The following is a 12,727-nucleotide window of genomic DNA, read 5'->3' on the forward strand; positions in this document are numbered from 1 at the left end:
GTATTTGAATTAGGCACTTAGAATTCCCTTTAGAACGCAAAAATCAACTTTGAACACCCAAGGGAAAGTCATACAAAACTTAGGGCCATATTCAACTTTTTGGACCCTTTCTTCAACCATCAACGCTCGTGAGTTCATTCTTACTTATTTTCACTCTTTTTTTTTTTTTTTTTTTTTTTTTTTTTCGGAACATACATATAAACGTAAGAACAAACTTTTACTCCCCCACACTCATTTTCTTGCATAATGTAACTCAAAAGGAATTCATTTAAGTCATGCTTACTATACTTTAAGAACAAGGGTATAGGAAAGTCATATTCTAGGTTAGGTGAAGATAAAGTGGGTTAACAAAGAACATGGGTTAACATGGCTCAACGGGGGTAAAACTTACAACATATACAAAATATGGGAAGCGAGGCTATTTGGCTATGGTGGCAACTACACAACTTCATCTTGATATATGTTATGCAAATCAATAACATGCTTTGAATGAAATGGGCATGAGTTCTAGCATTTGGAACTATATGATGAAACGCCTTCTAAGTAGTAACCAAGCAAAGAATAATGAGATCATGCAACGATTTTAGAAAACAAGAAATCACAGATTATACTCTCCAAAGAACGTTATAGGCTCAAGTCTCTCAGGGTTGTAGCATTTGTTTGAGTTCCTTCCTTCAGGCATGTTACAAAAACTAAATTTTCTTTTATGATTGCATGTGAAGTCATACATTATAACCATAACCAAGCATATACCAAGAGTAAATCAAACTTTCATCCATGTTTATAACTCTTTTTAACAGTCATGCAATTACAAACCAAATCCTCATCATAACGTTGGAAGGTTCCCTAAGACACAAAAACAACTCAAAACACTCTTTTTAGGCTTTTCAAAAAAAAAAAAAAAAAAAAAAAAAAAAAATGTTTTTCAAATTTTTTATGTGATTTTTGGAGTTATAAAACAAAACACGCTAAAACAGTTTAAAAACACCTTAAAAACATTTAAAACAGCAAGGAACAACACTTGAAGTTATGGGTGATAAAATTCAACGAATTTGCATCAACATACTTAGTTACCCCCCCACACTTAAAACAAACATTGTCCTTAATGTTTTAAGCATAGATTCACACAAAGCATAAGTAAATACACAAAAAGCACTTAAACATACTAAACATGGCAGAATGTAATTAACAAAGAGAAGAGTTTAGAGACGCAAATCTGGTTATAGAGTGTAAATTCCATCTTCTCCTTGGTAATTGCATTGAGGCTTTTGATCTTTGTGATTCCACAGGCTTACTCTTTAACTGGTTTCTGCCCATCGTTGATTTTCCTTTGTGCTACTTCTTGAACTGGGCAGTAGGATGGTTCTTTTGGTCTCCCCCGAAGGTCTGAGCTTACTCCTTTGGTCTGTTTCTTTGTTCAAGCTTTCCAATTCGTATTGAAAAGGGTTGGAGGATAACTCAGCCTATGTTTGTCTCCACATGCTTCAATGTATCATTTTCACTTGCCTTACTCGCTCCCCTTTGCAGAAGTGGTCCCTTCTCCGGAAGTGTATCAACCGTTGAAGATGACTACTCGAGAGCAACGCTAGGTAAGCAATCAGGAATAGATTCCAGGCAGTTGGCTCTAGATCGGAAGACTGACTCCAAGTGCCGGCTGATTACTTCTTTTACTTTGCCATGCGAGTAAGAACAAGGACAAAGAAAAAGACAGGGAAAGAGCATGATATGAGATACTTTTGCTTTTGACCTTGATGATATGAGATACCTTTGCTTTTGAAGAAGCGGTGAATGAATCAGCACATGTATTTGTTGTGCTGTTTCCTCCTGGGTTATCTGTACTCCAGGCATCTGGTATCATCTTTGGGGAAGAAGAAAGAATTGAGTATTTCGAGAGGCTTTGCTGGGAGTGCGCCCTCAGAGGTGAGAGAGAGTTGGGCATTTTCTTCAGGTTTGCCCTGCCATAAAAGACGAAGGTCGACATATATAGAGATAATATCAAGTGGTGGTACTTTTTACCTTTGTCGACAAACGTTTTGATCCCGCAAATCCGGCTTTTTGAAATAATAGCGCCTCTTCGATCTCTGAACACGCCTCTTCGATTTCTGAGCAGGCGCCCCTTCGATTTCTGAACGACGCCCCTTCGCTTTCTGAACGACACGTGGTAGTGCAGATGCGGCTCCTTTTGACAAAGCTGCACGCGTCTTCTGAAAAGCTGAGAAAGCGTCGCCGAACTTTGCGCTTGTTGACTAAAGATGTGTAGTTGCGATGATGGCCTCCACGTGTTGTCAGAAAAGAAGAACTCTTTTGACAAAGTTGAACACGTCTTCTGAAAAGCTGAGAAAGCGTCGCCTAAATTACGCCGGAAATTTCGGCTTTTTGAATCGGTGGACGCGTCGCCTTGGCTTCTTATTGAGGTATCGATCACCGCCACAAACACACTCTGAAGATTTCCCATTCTTGAAAATCGTCCCCGGCCCTTCGAAATTTAACTCCATCCACCCATTCTCTTTGAACACTTTTGAAAAAAATGGCAAACTCATCGAACCTTAGCTTAGATTTGAGTCTCAGCAGCGATCCGGTTGCGCCCCGTCAAGGTAATGTATGGCGCCCTTCTTTTTTTTCTTCTAACGGTCCTCTTTCAGGTGAAGACTCTGTGATGCAGGACGCCACAACAGCTACAATAGTAGCTAGGAACCTCCTCACACCAAAAGATAGTAGGCTGCTGTCAGGACGGTCCGATGAGTTGGCCGTTCAAGAGTCCCTCGCACTTAGTGTTCAGTGTGCGAGTTCTGTGTCCAACATGGGCCAACGCCTGCTTGCCCGCTCCCGTCAGGTGGAATCATTGATGGCAGAGGTGGAAAGTCTCAAGCAGGAGATCCAGCAGCTGAAGTATGAGAATAGAAGTTTGCACGTGCTTGCAAACAACTATTTGACGGGCATGAAGAGGAAGCTTGATGAGCTGCAAGAGTCTGAAGGTCGGATTCACAGTGACCGTCAAAGGTTTTCGTCTTTCCTCCAGAGGCACCTTTTTCCTGGCTCATCCAGCGCTTGGCCAAGTATTGAGGCTTGGAATGCTTTATCTTCGATGCCTCCCGCTCCGATGCCTTCTGTTCCTACGCCTTCCGCTCCGATGCCTTCTGCTCCTACGCCTTCCGCTCCAAGAGTAAAGCCACGTAGTGGGGCTTCAAGCAAACAACCTTTATGAAGCACCATCTTTCTTTGTTTAGCAGTGCCTATAAATAAATCAAACATTTTCTCAATGTTACAATCATAGACTCACACAATTAATAAACAAACAAACAATAACAACTAAACAACCTAACAAGGCAGAAACGAAATAGCAACAAAGAAAAGAATTTTAATTTTTTTTTTTTTTTTTTTATCAAATTTTCGGAGTTTTATACCAAGACACTATAAAACACACTAAAACACTCTAAAAACGCTTAAAACAGCAAGAAACAACATTCTAAGTGATAGGTGAATAAATCCCACGAAATTCATGCAAATACAAATTGTTTACCCCCCCACACTTAAATCAAACTTTGTCCTCAATGTTTTAAGCAGAAAGTCACAACAGAGCTAGCAAATAAACAAATACGAGAAAGAAAGCAAAGTAAAGGCCGTAAAGAAAAAGAAAGGAATAAAAATAAGTCTCTTAAAGGGGTTTCCAAGTTCTTCTCTATTCGGATGCATGGGTTGCCTCCCACGAAGCGCTTTCTTTTACGTCTTTCAGCCGGACGAGTAGCCTCTTTTAATCTTCATTTGAGCCCACGGAATGGAAAGGAATGTCTTCCACCACTTGCCCCACACCATGCTCGTAATATGGCTTCAACCGATGCCCGTTCACCTTGAATTCTACGTCATTCCTTAAGCTTTTTATGTGGACTGCACCATAAGGTAAAACGTTAGTAACAACAAACGGGCCAATCCATTTAGAACGCAACTTACCAGGAAACAAACGTAGGCGAGAGTTGAAAAGTAACACTTTCTGCCCAACTGTGAAGGTCTTGGTTCGAATAATTTTATCATGGAATGCTTTGGTCTTGGCTTTGTACATCCGGGCATTCTCATAGGCTTCATTCCGAATCTCCTCAAGTTCATTCAATTGGAGCTTCCTATGAACTCCCGCAGCATCTATGTCCATGTTGAAAGTCTTCACGGCCCAATGTGCCTTGTGCTCTAACTCTACGGGCAAATGACATGGCTTACCATAGACGAGCCGAAAAGGTGACATCCCAATGGGTGTTTTGTACGCCGTACGATATGCCCACAGTGCATCATCTAAACGTAAGCTCCAATCCCTCCTTGTTGGTCCAACGGTCTTCTCCAAAATTTGTTTGATTTCTCGGTTAGACACCTCGGCTTGGCTATTTGTTTGAGGATGGTAAGGTGTGGAGACCTTATGGTTGACATGGTACTTTCTTAGCAACGCCTCAATGGTCCGATTGCAAAAGTGAGACCCTCCATCACTTATGATTACTCTCGGCATTCCAAACCTAGCAAAAATGTTAGTTTTCACGAAATCTGCAACCACCTTAGAATCGTTAGTACGGGTGGCTTTTGCTTCCACCCATTTAGAAACATAATCAACGGCTAGCAAGATATAAGTGAAACCATAAGATGGAGGGAAAGGGCCCATGAAATCAATGCCCCAAACATCAAAAATTTCAACATTAAAGACAGGGGTTTGCGGCATTTGGTCCTTGGTACCTATGTTACCCATTCGTTGGCAACGATCACAAGACATACAAAAGGTTCTAGCATCCCTAAATATAGTCGGCCAATAAAAACCACACTCTAAAACCTTGAGGGCAGTGCGTTGTGTGCCAAAATGACCACCACATGCATATGTGTGACAAAAGCTTAGAATTGAGTGAAATTCAGAATCATGCACACATCTACGTACAATTTGATCTGAGCAATACTTCCACAAATAAGGGTCATCCCAAACATAGAAACGTGCATCATTTTTAAGCTTATCACGTTGGTGCTTGTTTAGTTCATTTGGAATTTGTTTAGCCACCAAGTAATTCACTAAATCTGCATACCATGGTTCACTTACCTCAATGGAAAGCAGCTGCTCATCGGGAAAAGTTTCAGGGATAGGTACGGCATGTTCATGCTCCTCGTGGATCATTCGGCTTAAATGGTCAGCCACTACATTCTCGCTTCCTTTCTTATCCCGGATTTCAATATCAAATTCTTGAAGAAGAAGAATCCAACGGATAAGCCTCGGCTTTGCTTCCTTTTTCGTGAGCAAGTACCTCAAAGCTGCATGATCAGAATAAACGATTACTTTAGTACCAATTAAATATGAACGGAATTTATCTAAAGCAAAAACCACAGCTAGAAGTTCTTTTTCCGTCGTGGAGTAGTTCAATTGGGCATCATTGAGAGTCCGAGAGGCATAGTATATGACATGCGGCCGCTTGTCTCTTCTTTGTCCTAGAACAGCTCCTAATGCATAGTCGGATGCATCGCACATGAGCTCGAACGGAAGGCTCCAATCTGGAGGTACAATAATGGGGGCCGAGACTAGCTTCTCCTTGAGTTGGTTAAATGTCGAATTACACTCTTCATCAAACTTGAATGGCACATCTTTTTGAAGCAATCGGCAAAGAGGGTTGGACATCTTGGAGAAGTCCTTGATAAAACGCCTATAGAACCCTGCATGGCCAAGAAACGAACGTACCTCTCTAACCGAATTAGGAGAGGGTAAGTGACGTACAAGGTCTATTTTCGATTTATCTACTTCAATTCCTTTTTCTGAAACAATATGTCCTAAAACTATACCTTGTTTCACCATAAAGTGACATTTCTCCCAATTCAAGACAAGGTTAGTTTTAACACATCGTTTCAAAATTAAGGTCAGATTATCCAAGCAATTATCAAATGAACTCCCAAATACACTGAAATCATCCATGAAAACCTCAATGATCTTTTCAACAAAATCGGAAAATATACTTACCATACACCTTTGGAAAGTGGCCGGTGCGTTGCATAAGCCAAATGGCATGCGACGATAAGCAAATGTTCCAAAGGGACATGTGAATGTGGTCTTCTCTTGATCATTCGGGGCTATCACAATTTGGTTATATCCAGAGTATCCATCAAGAAAACAGTAAAAAGCATGACCGGCTAACCTTTCGAGCATCTGGTCGATGAATGGCAAAGGAAAGTGATATTTCCTAGTCATGGCATTTAGCTTCCGGTAATCGATACATACTCGCCATCCAGTCTGAATGCGTGTAGGCACGAGCTCATTCTCATCATTCTTGATAACAGTTACTCCGGACTTCTTGGGAACGACTTGAACTGGAGAGACCCAACGGCTATCGGAGATAGGGTAGATCACTCCGCAATCCAAAAGCTTGATTATTTCCTTCTTCACCACTTCCATCATCGGAGGGTTGAGACGGCGTTGAGCCTCTCGGGATGGCTTAGTCCCCTCCTCAAGAAGTATACGGTGCATGCATGTGGTAGGGCTTATTCCTTTAATGTCGGCCAAAGTCCACCTTATGGCCGTTTTGTGTTCTTGCAGCACCCTCACAAGCTTCTCCTCCTCCATTGCCGTGAGACTTGATGAAATGATGATGGGCAACGGCTTAAGTTCAAGCGATGGTGCCTGAACAACAAAAGGTAGCATCTTAGTGGAAACTGAATTTGAAAGTGAGAGTGGAACCTTACCATATTGTTGTGTCAATGACTCAAGGGCTGCCACAACCTCAATTATTTCTTCACTAGAACCCATTGCAAAGAATTCCTCCTCCTTGCCGTGGCCTTGCATTGGCCCAAATCCTTCATTTTTGCGCTCTATGGCCTTAGTGATGGTTGTTTCCAAGGCGTCCTCGTTCAATTCTTCAAGGTATACCTGCGCCAAAGAATCGATAACATCAATGGAAAAACAAGAATGGTCATCAACGGGATATCTCATAGTTTCAGAAATATTAAAATCAATCACTTCCCCATCGAATTCCATTGTCAAGGTGCCTTTGTATACATCAATCTTCGTTCGGGCCGTCTTCATGAATGGCCTACCAAGGAGAATCGGCAAAGATGTAGAATGGGCTGAATCCTCCATGTCTAGGACGTAGAAATCAGCCGGAAAAATTAAATGGTTCACCTGCACAAGCACATCTTCCAAAACTCCTTTTGGATACGCGTTAGAATGATCGGCCAATTGTATAATTACACCATCTTGTTTTAATTCACCCAAATTCATAGATGCATAAATAGAATAAGGCATGACATTTATGGATGCACCTAAATCAAGCATGGCATGTTCAAAACGATTATGTCCAATCACACAAGGAATCGTGAAACTACCGGGGTCTTTGCACTTGGTAGGCAGTTTACGTTGCAAAACAGCGGACACATTCTCGCTTACCTTCACTACCTCTTTGTTTGCCCTTCTTCTCTTTGTATTGCATAGGTCCTTGAGGAATTTAGCATACTTTGGAACCTGTTTGATTGCATCGAGAAGCGGTATGTTCACTTGCACCTTCCGGAACGTTTCAAGAATGTCCTTCTCGCTTTCTTCCTTTTTTTCTTGCATGAACCTGCGAGGAAAAGGTACATTGGGCAGATTAGGACGTGAAGTACATGAATTTGAACTTAAATTACCTGATTTGGCCGAGTTAGGGTGATCTGCCTCAGGTTGTGTCGTCTCTTCATCTACTTTCTGGGCAGATTTGGGATTGTTTGGCTCGGTCCCAACTTCTTTTCCACCCCTTAGGGTGATGGCCTTGGCGGATTCGAATCCTCCCTTTGGATTGACTGTGGTTGAGCTAGGAAGCTTTCCTTGCTCTCTAATCTGTCCAAGGAACTCAGAAATCTGCCCTATTTGTTTCTTCATATCCGTCATCTCCTTCTCGTTATTTGCTATCCGGTTGTTTTGATTTTGCAACCCCTGCGAAATAGAGGTTAGTAATTGCATAGCTTGATCACTTTCCAAGGACGTACCTGAATGAGATGATGCCGAAGGTTGTTGGGGTTGTTGGGGTGCATACGGCTTGGAATAAAAACCAGGGGGGTTTGGCCTAAATCCTCCTTGTTGGGCAGCTTGTTGTGGCTCCCTCCATTTGAAGTTTGGATGGTCCCTCCATCCGGCATTGTAAGTGTTCGAGTATGGGTTGTTTTGATTTTGTCCTTGGAAACCAATTGCATTGGCAGATTCCCACCCACCATTCTCGATTAGTTGAGGGCACTTGTCGGATGGATGCCCTTGAATTGAGCACACGCCACAAACTTGGTGTTCTTGTGCTTTTGGACCAATCACAACCTGAGAAACAAGAGAAGTAAGATTAGCAAGTTGTGATTGAATTTCAGAAATAGCACTCACCTCATTTACACTTTGTTGTCGTGGGGCTTCCCTTTGACCCACTCCTTCATATTGTTGAGCGTTGAGCGCTCGGTTGGCTATGAGAATCTTGGCATCCCTTGGTGTTTTGTCCACCAATGCTCCTCCCGCTGATGCATCAAGCATTTGACGTTCGATAGGAAGGAGGCCCTCATAGAAATATTGAAGGAGAAGTTCCTCCTTCATTTGATGTTGAGGACATGAAGCTACAAGGCCCTTGAAGCGCTCATAATAAGCCGGGAATGTCTCGCCATGATTCTGTTGAATACCACTAATTTTCTTCCGTAGGAGAATCACTCTCGAAGTAGGGAAGAATTTCTCCAAGAAAGCACGCTTCATACTCTCCCACGAAGTCACAGTTCCCGGGGCTAGTTCGTAGAGCCAATCTTTGGCCTTGTCCATAAGTGAAAATGGAAAGGCCTTCATCTTCAATATACTCCCATCCACATTGACTGGGGTCATGCTCGAACAAACCACCTCGAACTCCTTCAAGTGTTTGTTGGGGTCTTCCATAGACAAGCCATGGAACTTCGGAATATGGTGTAACAAACTGGATTTGAGTTCAAATTCCTCAGTCTTCCCCTCTGCAGCCGTGGGGTATTGGATACAAAGAGGCAATGCATTATCAAAGAAACACCTAAACATTCCAACAACTCAAACTTGAATTGTATGAACGTTTAGGCACTCTTCTCTTCCATTCCTCATATTACAAAACAAAGAGAATTGAATTTAAACATTGAAATCAAAGAAACGCGTAAACATTCCAACAACTCAAACATGAATTGTATGAACGTTTAGGCCTTCTTCTCTTCGTCTTCGTTGTAGCACAAGGACTAAGGGATGTTGTTGGTGTGTTGAATGGATTGGGGGATTATGGAAATGGAAGAAATGGAGGAGAAAGGGAAGGGAATGGTGCAGAAAATGGAGAGACTCACGGCTAGGGAGAAGATGGAAGTGTTTGTGATGTGTTATGTATGAAAAATGAGATGATCTTGAATGAATGAATGCAAGGGTATTTATAGGAGTAGTGGAGGGAACATATGGCTGTTTTGTTTAAGATGCAAGTGGCTAATTAATGATGGAAAATCAGTTAGGAAAACATGTGAAAACTGGAATTGCATGTGAAGGTGTTGGAATGTGCTGAAATGGTGAAGGGGATACACGGCATTGAGAAGCTTTCTTGCTCATTTTCTCAATGCAATGATGAAGAGTTTAATAATTAATGCATGTAGGTGGCTGAAATGATGAAGAATGAGTGGTGGAAATGAAAGGGAAAGCTAGAAGACATGTGAAGATGCTGGAATTGATGAAGGGGATACACGGCAATGTTTGGAATGTGGAGAAAAGGGTGCATGTGGTTGTAATGTTTGTTGGTTAAAGATGCATGTGGATGTATTATACAATGGGAAAGTATGTGATTTAATTAAAGGATGCAAAGTGAATGAATCATGAATCATTGTGGATGAAAGGTGGAAGTGCATGTGTTGATGACTAGGTTAGTGGGTGGAAATCTGAAAATGGCATATAGGAATGGGAGCTCACGGTTTGAATGTGTAAAGTGTGTGTGAATGCATGTGAAGATGCAATAAATAATGCATGTAGGGTTAGGAAATAATGAAGAAATGCATGTGAGATGTTTGGAAAGGAAATGGGAACCCACGACAATGAAGTTGTTTTGTGTTGTGAATGATGATGAATGCATGTGAGTTAAAGAGGGAGAATGTGGTGAAATGATGAAGTAGGAAGGTGGAAATGCATGTGAGATGTTTGGAAAGGAATAAAGAATGAATGGTGGAAATGTGAGTGAATGATGTGCATGTGTGAGAATGCATGTGGAATTAAGAGGAGTATGGAAGTGAAATAAATGAATGATATGTTAAGTGATAAGTGAATGATATGTGGTGAGTGATAAGTGAATGGTTTGATAAGTGATAAATGAACTAGTTTAAAGGGCTAGGGTTTAAGTACATAGAATGGGCCTAAAATAGGTTGGTTTGTATGGCATAATGTGTTTGATTGGGTTAGAGGTTTTCCATGGCTCAAAGGATTTGTTTGATTGGGCTAGGCCCTTTGTTTGATGTCCCCAAAGAGCATACAAGGCTTCAATTTCGTCCATCCTCTTTGCACCATGATTAAGGTATCCAATCCATGCCCAAAAGTGCCCCAAATAGCCTCAAAATGCACTTTCTTGCTCCCTAAGCCCTTAGAACCTGAAAACACACAAAAGAAGCATAAAGGACTAAAATAACTAGAGAAACATAACGTAAATGCACGAGAACAAGCCATTTAAGTCGCATGAATATGCTCCTATCATGTTACAAGCTATGGATCAGAATATAATGTTGGAAGCATAGTGATTGGTATGATGAAGTGAAATGTGATTTAACTTGGGTATTGGAAATGGTTATGACACATGATTGTAATGCATATTGAATTTCTTGCGAGATGTGAGGTCTAGTAATGGACCGATAAGCCATTGTGATATGGATTTGTTGCTCGAGATTGTTTCGTTGATTTTTTGGGAGTAACTTGAATCGTGAAAGAAAGGATTGATTTCTTTCATTCCTAATTAAATAAATGGTTAAAATAATTTTAACATAACTATTACAAAACCGATAACCACTACATAAACTCGAAATTCCAAAAATAAAAAGGACTCAGAAAACAAATAAGCCAACCAAGGGGGCGTTTGTTTGCCCTCACTAAGTTGGACTGGACTGGACTGGACTAGCTATTAGTCCAATACTGTGTTTGTTCCATGCTGGGACTAACATTAATGAGACTAAAGGGGACTAGCATGGACAAAACCCTTCACTAAGAGGTCTTAGCGAGACCCCCCAATAACCATGGGACTAGCTAAGACTATCTTCTCTTTCTCGTCCTCGTCATGCTCAACGACCACTCTCGACAGACTCCTCGTCATCTCCGGTCACCTAGATCAATCATTAACTTTCCGACTCTCTTTCAGATCCATTTCACAACCAACTTTCATACAAAATATACCAAATTGAAGCTGGGAGTGACAAGATTACGATTTTACTTGAATCGAGGCCAAAATGTGGTCGAATGTGGCTGGAAAATGGCCTGGAAGTCTCGGCCTGTTTGGGCTTCTTCAAATCCATGACAGATTCGAGCATTCAAAGCTAAGATCTCGGTCCAGGGATGGTGATGAATTTTTTGGCGGTGCTAACTTCATCCAATTTAACGAGGAAATGGTAGGAAAAAATGAAGAAAAAGATAAGATCATAATAAAATATTAATAATTTATATATTAAATAATATAATATTATAATTTGTTATTATCCAGCTTCTTAGTCCAATACTGCACCAAACGCTTCACTAAGTTAGTCCAGTTTAGTCTAGTCTAAGCCAGTCTAGCTTAGTCCTTGAAGCTAATCCAGTCCGAGATAGTCCAGCGCAACAAACGCCCCCTTTAAAGAACTAAATTTGACAAAAAAAAAAAATACATTTCATATTAGGATAGTAAAACAAATGATCAGAAATTAACATATGACAAAAAATAACTATTATGAAACACTTAACACATTATGAAAGCAGTAAAACAATAGTTGGAAAAAGCTAACTAAAGAGGAAACCAAATAATCAATTACCAAAAGTACAACAAAATCTGAAGCACTTGTCCCAAAAGGGAAAAGCAGGGTTAAGCAGATATAATCAATTACTTTCCCACACTGCAAATGCATAAACCAAAAAGAAAAACACTTACTAAGTTAGTTTTAATAAGTTAAGAAATAAATAAATAAACAATTATATTTGTCAGGTGGCATGGGTGTAAACTGTTTTTTTTTTTTTCCTTCCATAAATATAACTTTACATTAATGTGAAGCGGAAATAAACACAAATTTGAAACAATCAGGTATCCATGGTACTTGGCTAAATTTCAAAGCATTGACAACAAATTTAATATTCTATTGTGACAGCCCGTCCCAGAAATATTAAAACGTACGCGTGAAAAGACGGTTTTGCCCCTAGTGTGTTTCCTTTACGTTTATTGGTTGTTCTTGAGTTTGGTTGGCATGTTGTAGGCCACACACATTTTCCCACACACCATAACCTTTCCTCTTGTTTCCTGCACATTGTCCCGTGTCCCCTTTCCCTTCCCATTTCCTTTGAAACGTACGGACCACACCCAAATCCCATTAAACATTCACAGATCGTGGAATCCAAGCACATATTCAAGCTCGTGAGGCTTGTAGGAGTCTAACCATACCCATTTCAGGTAAGAACACCTTCGTTTTCACGTCGAATCCACGATGCCCGATTTTGGGTACTGTTCATGCACACGTGATTTCTCATGTTTTAGGGAATTTCAAGCTTGTAGGAAGCTTGGTGAGGTCCCTAGGAGGC

The sequence above is a fragment of a genome, unplaced genomic scaffold, assembly GCF_019419815.1.
Source record: "Pyrus x bretschneideri cultivar Hongxiangsu unplaced genomic scaffold, Pyrus_bretschneideri_v1 Contig75, whole genome shotgun sequence".
Taxonomy (NCBI): Eukaryota; Viridiplantae; Streptophyta; class Magnoliopsida; order Rosales; family Rosaceae; genus Pyrus; species Pyrus x bretschneideri.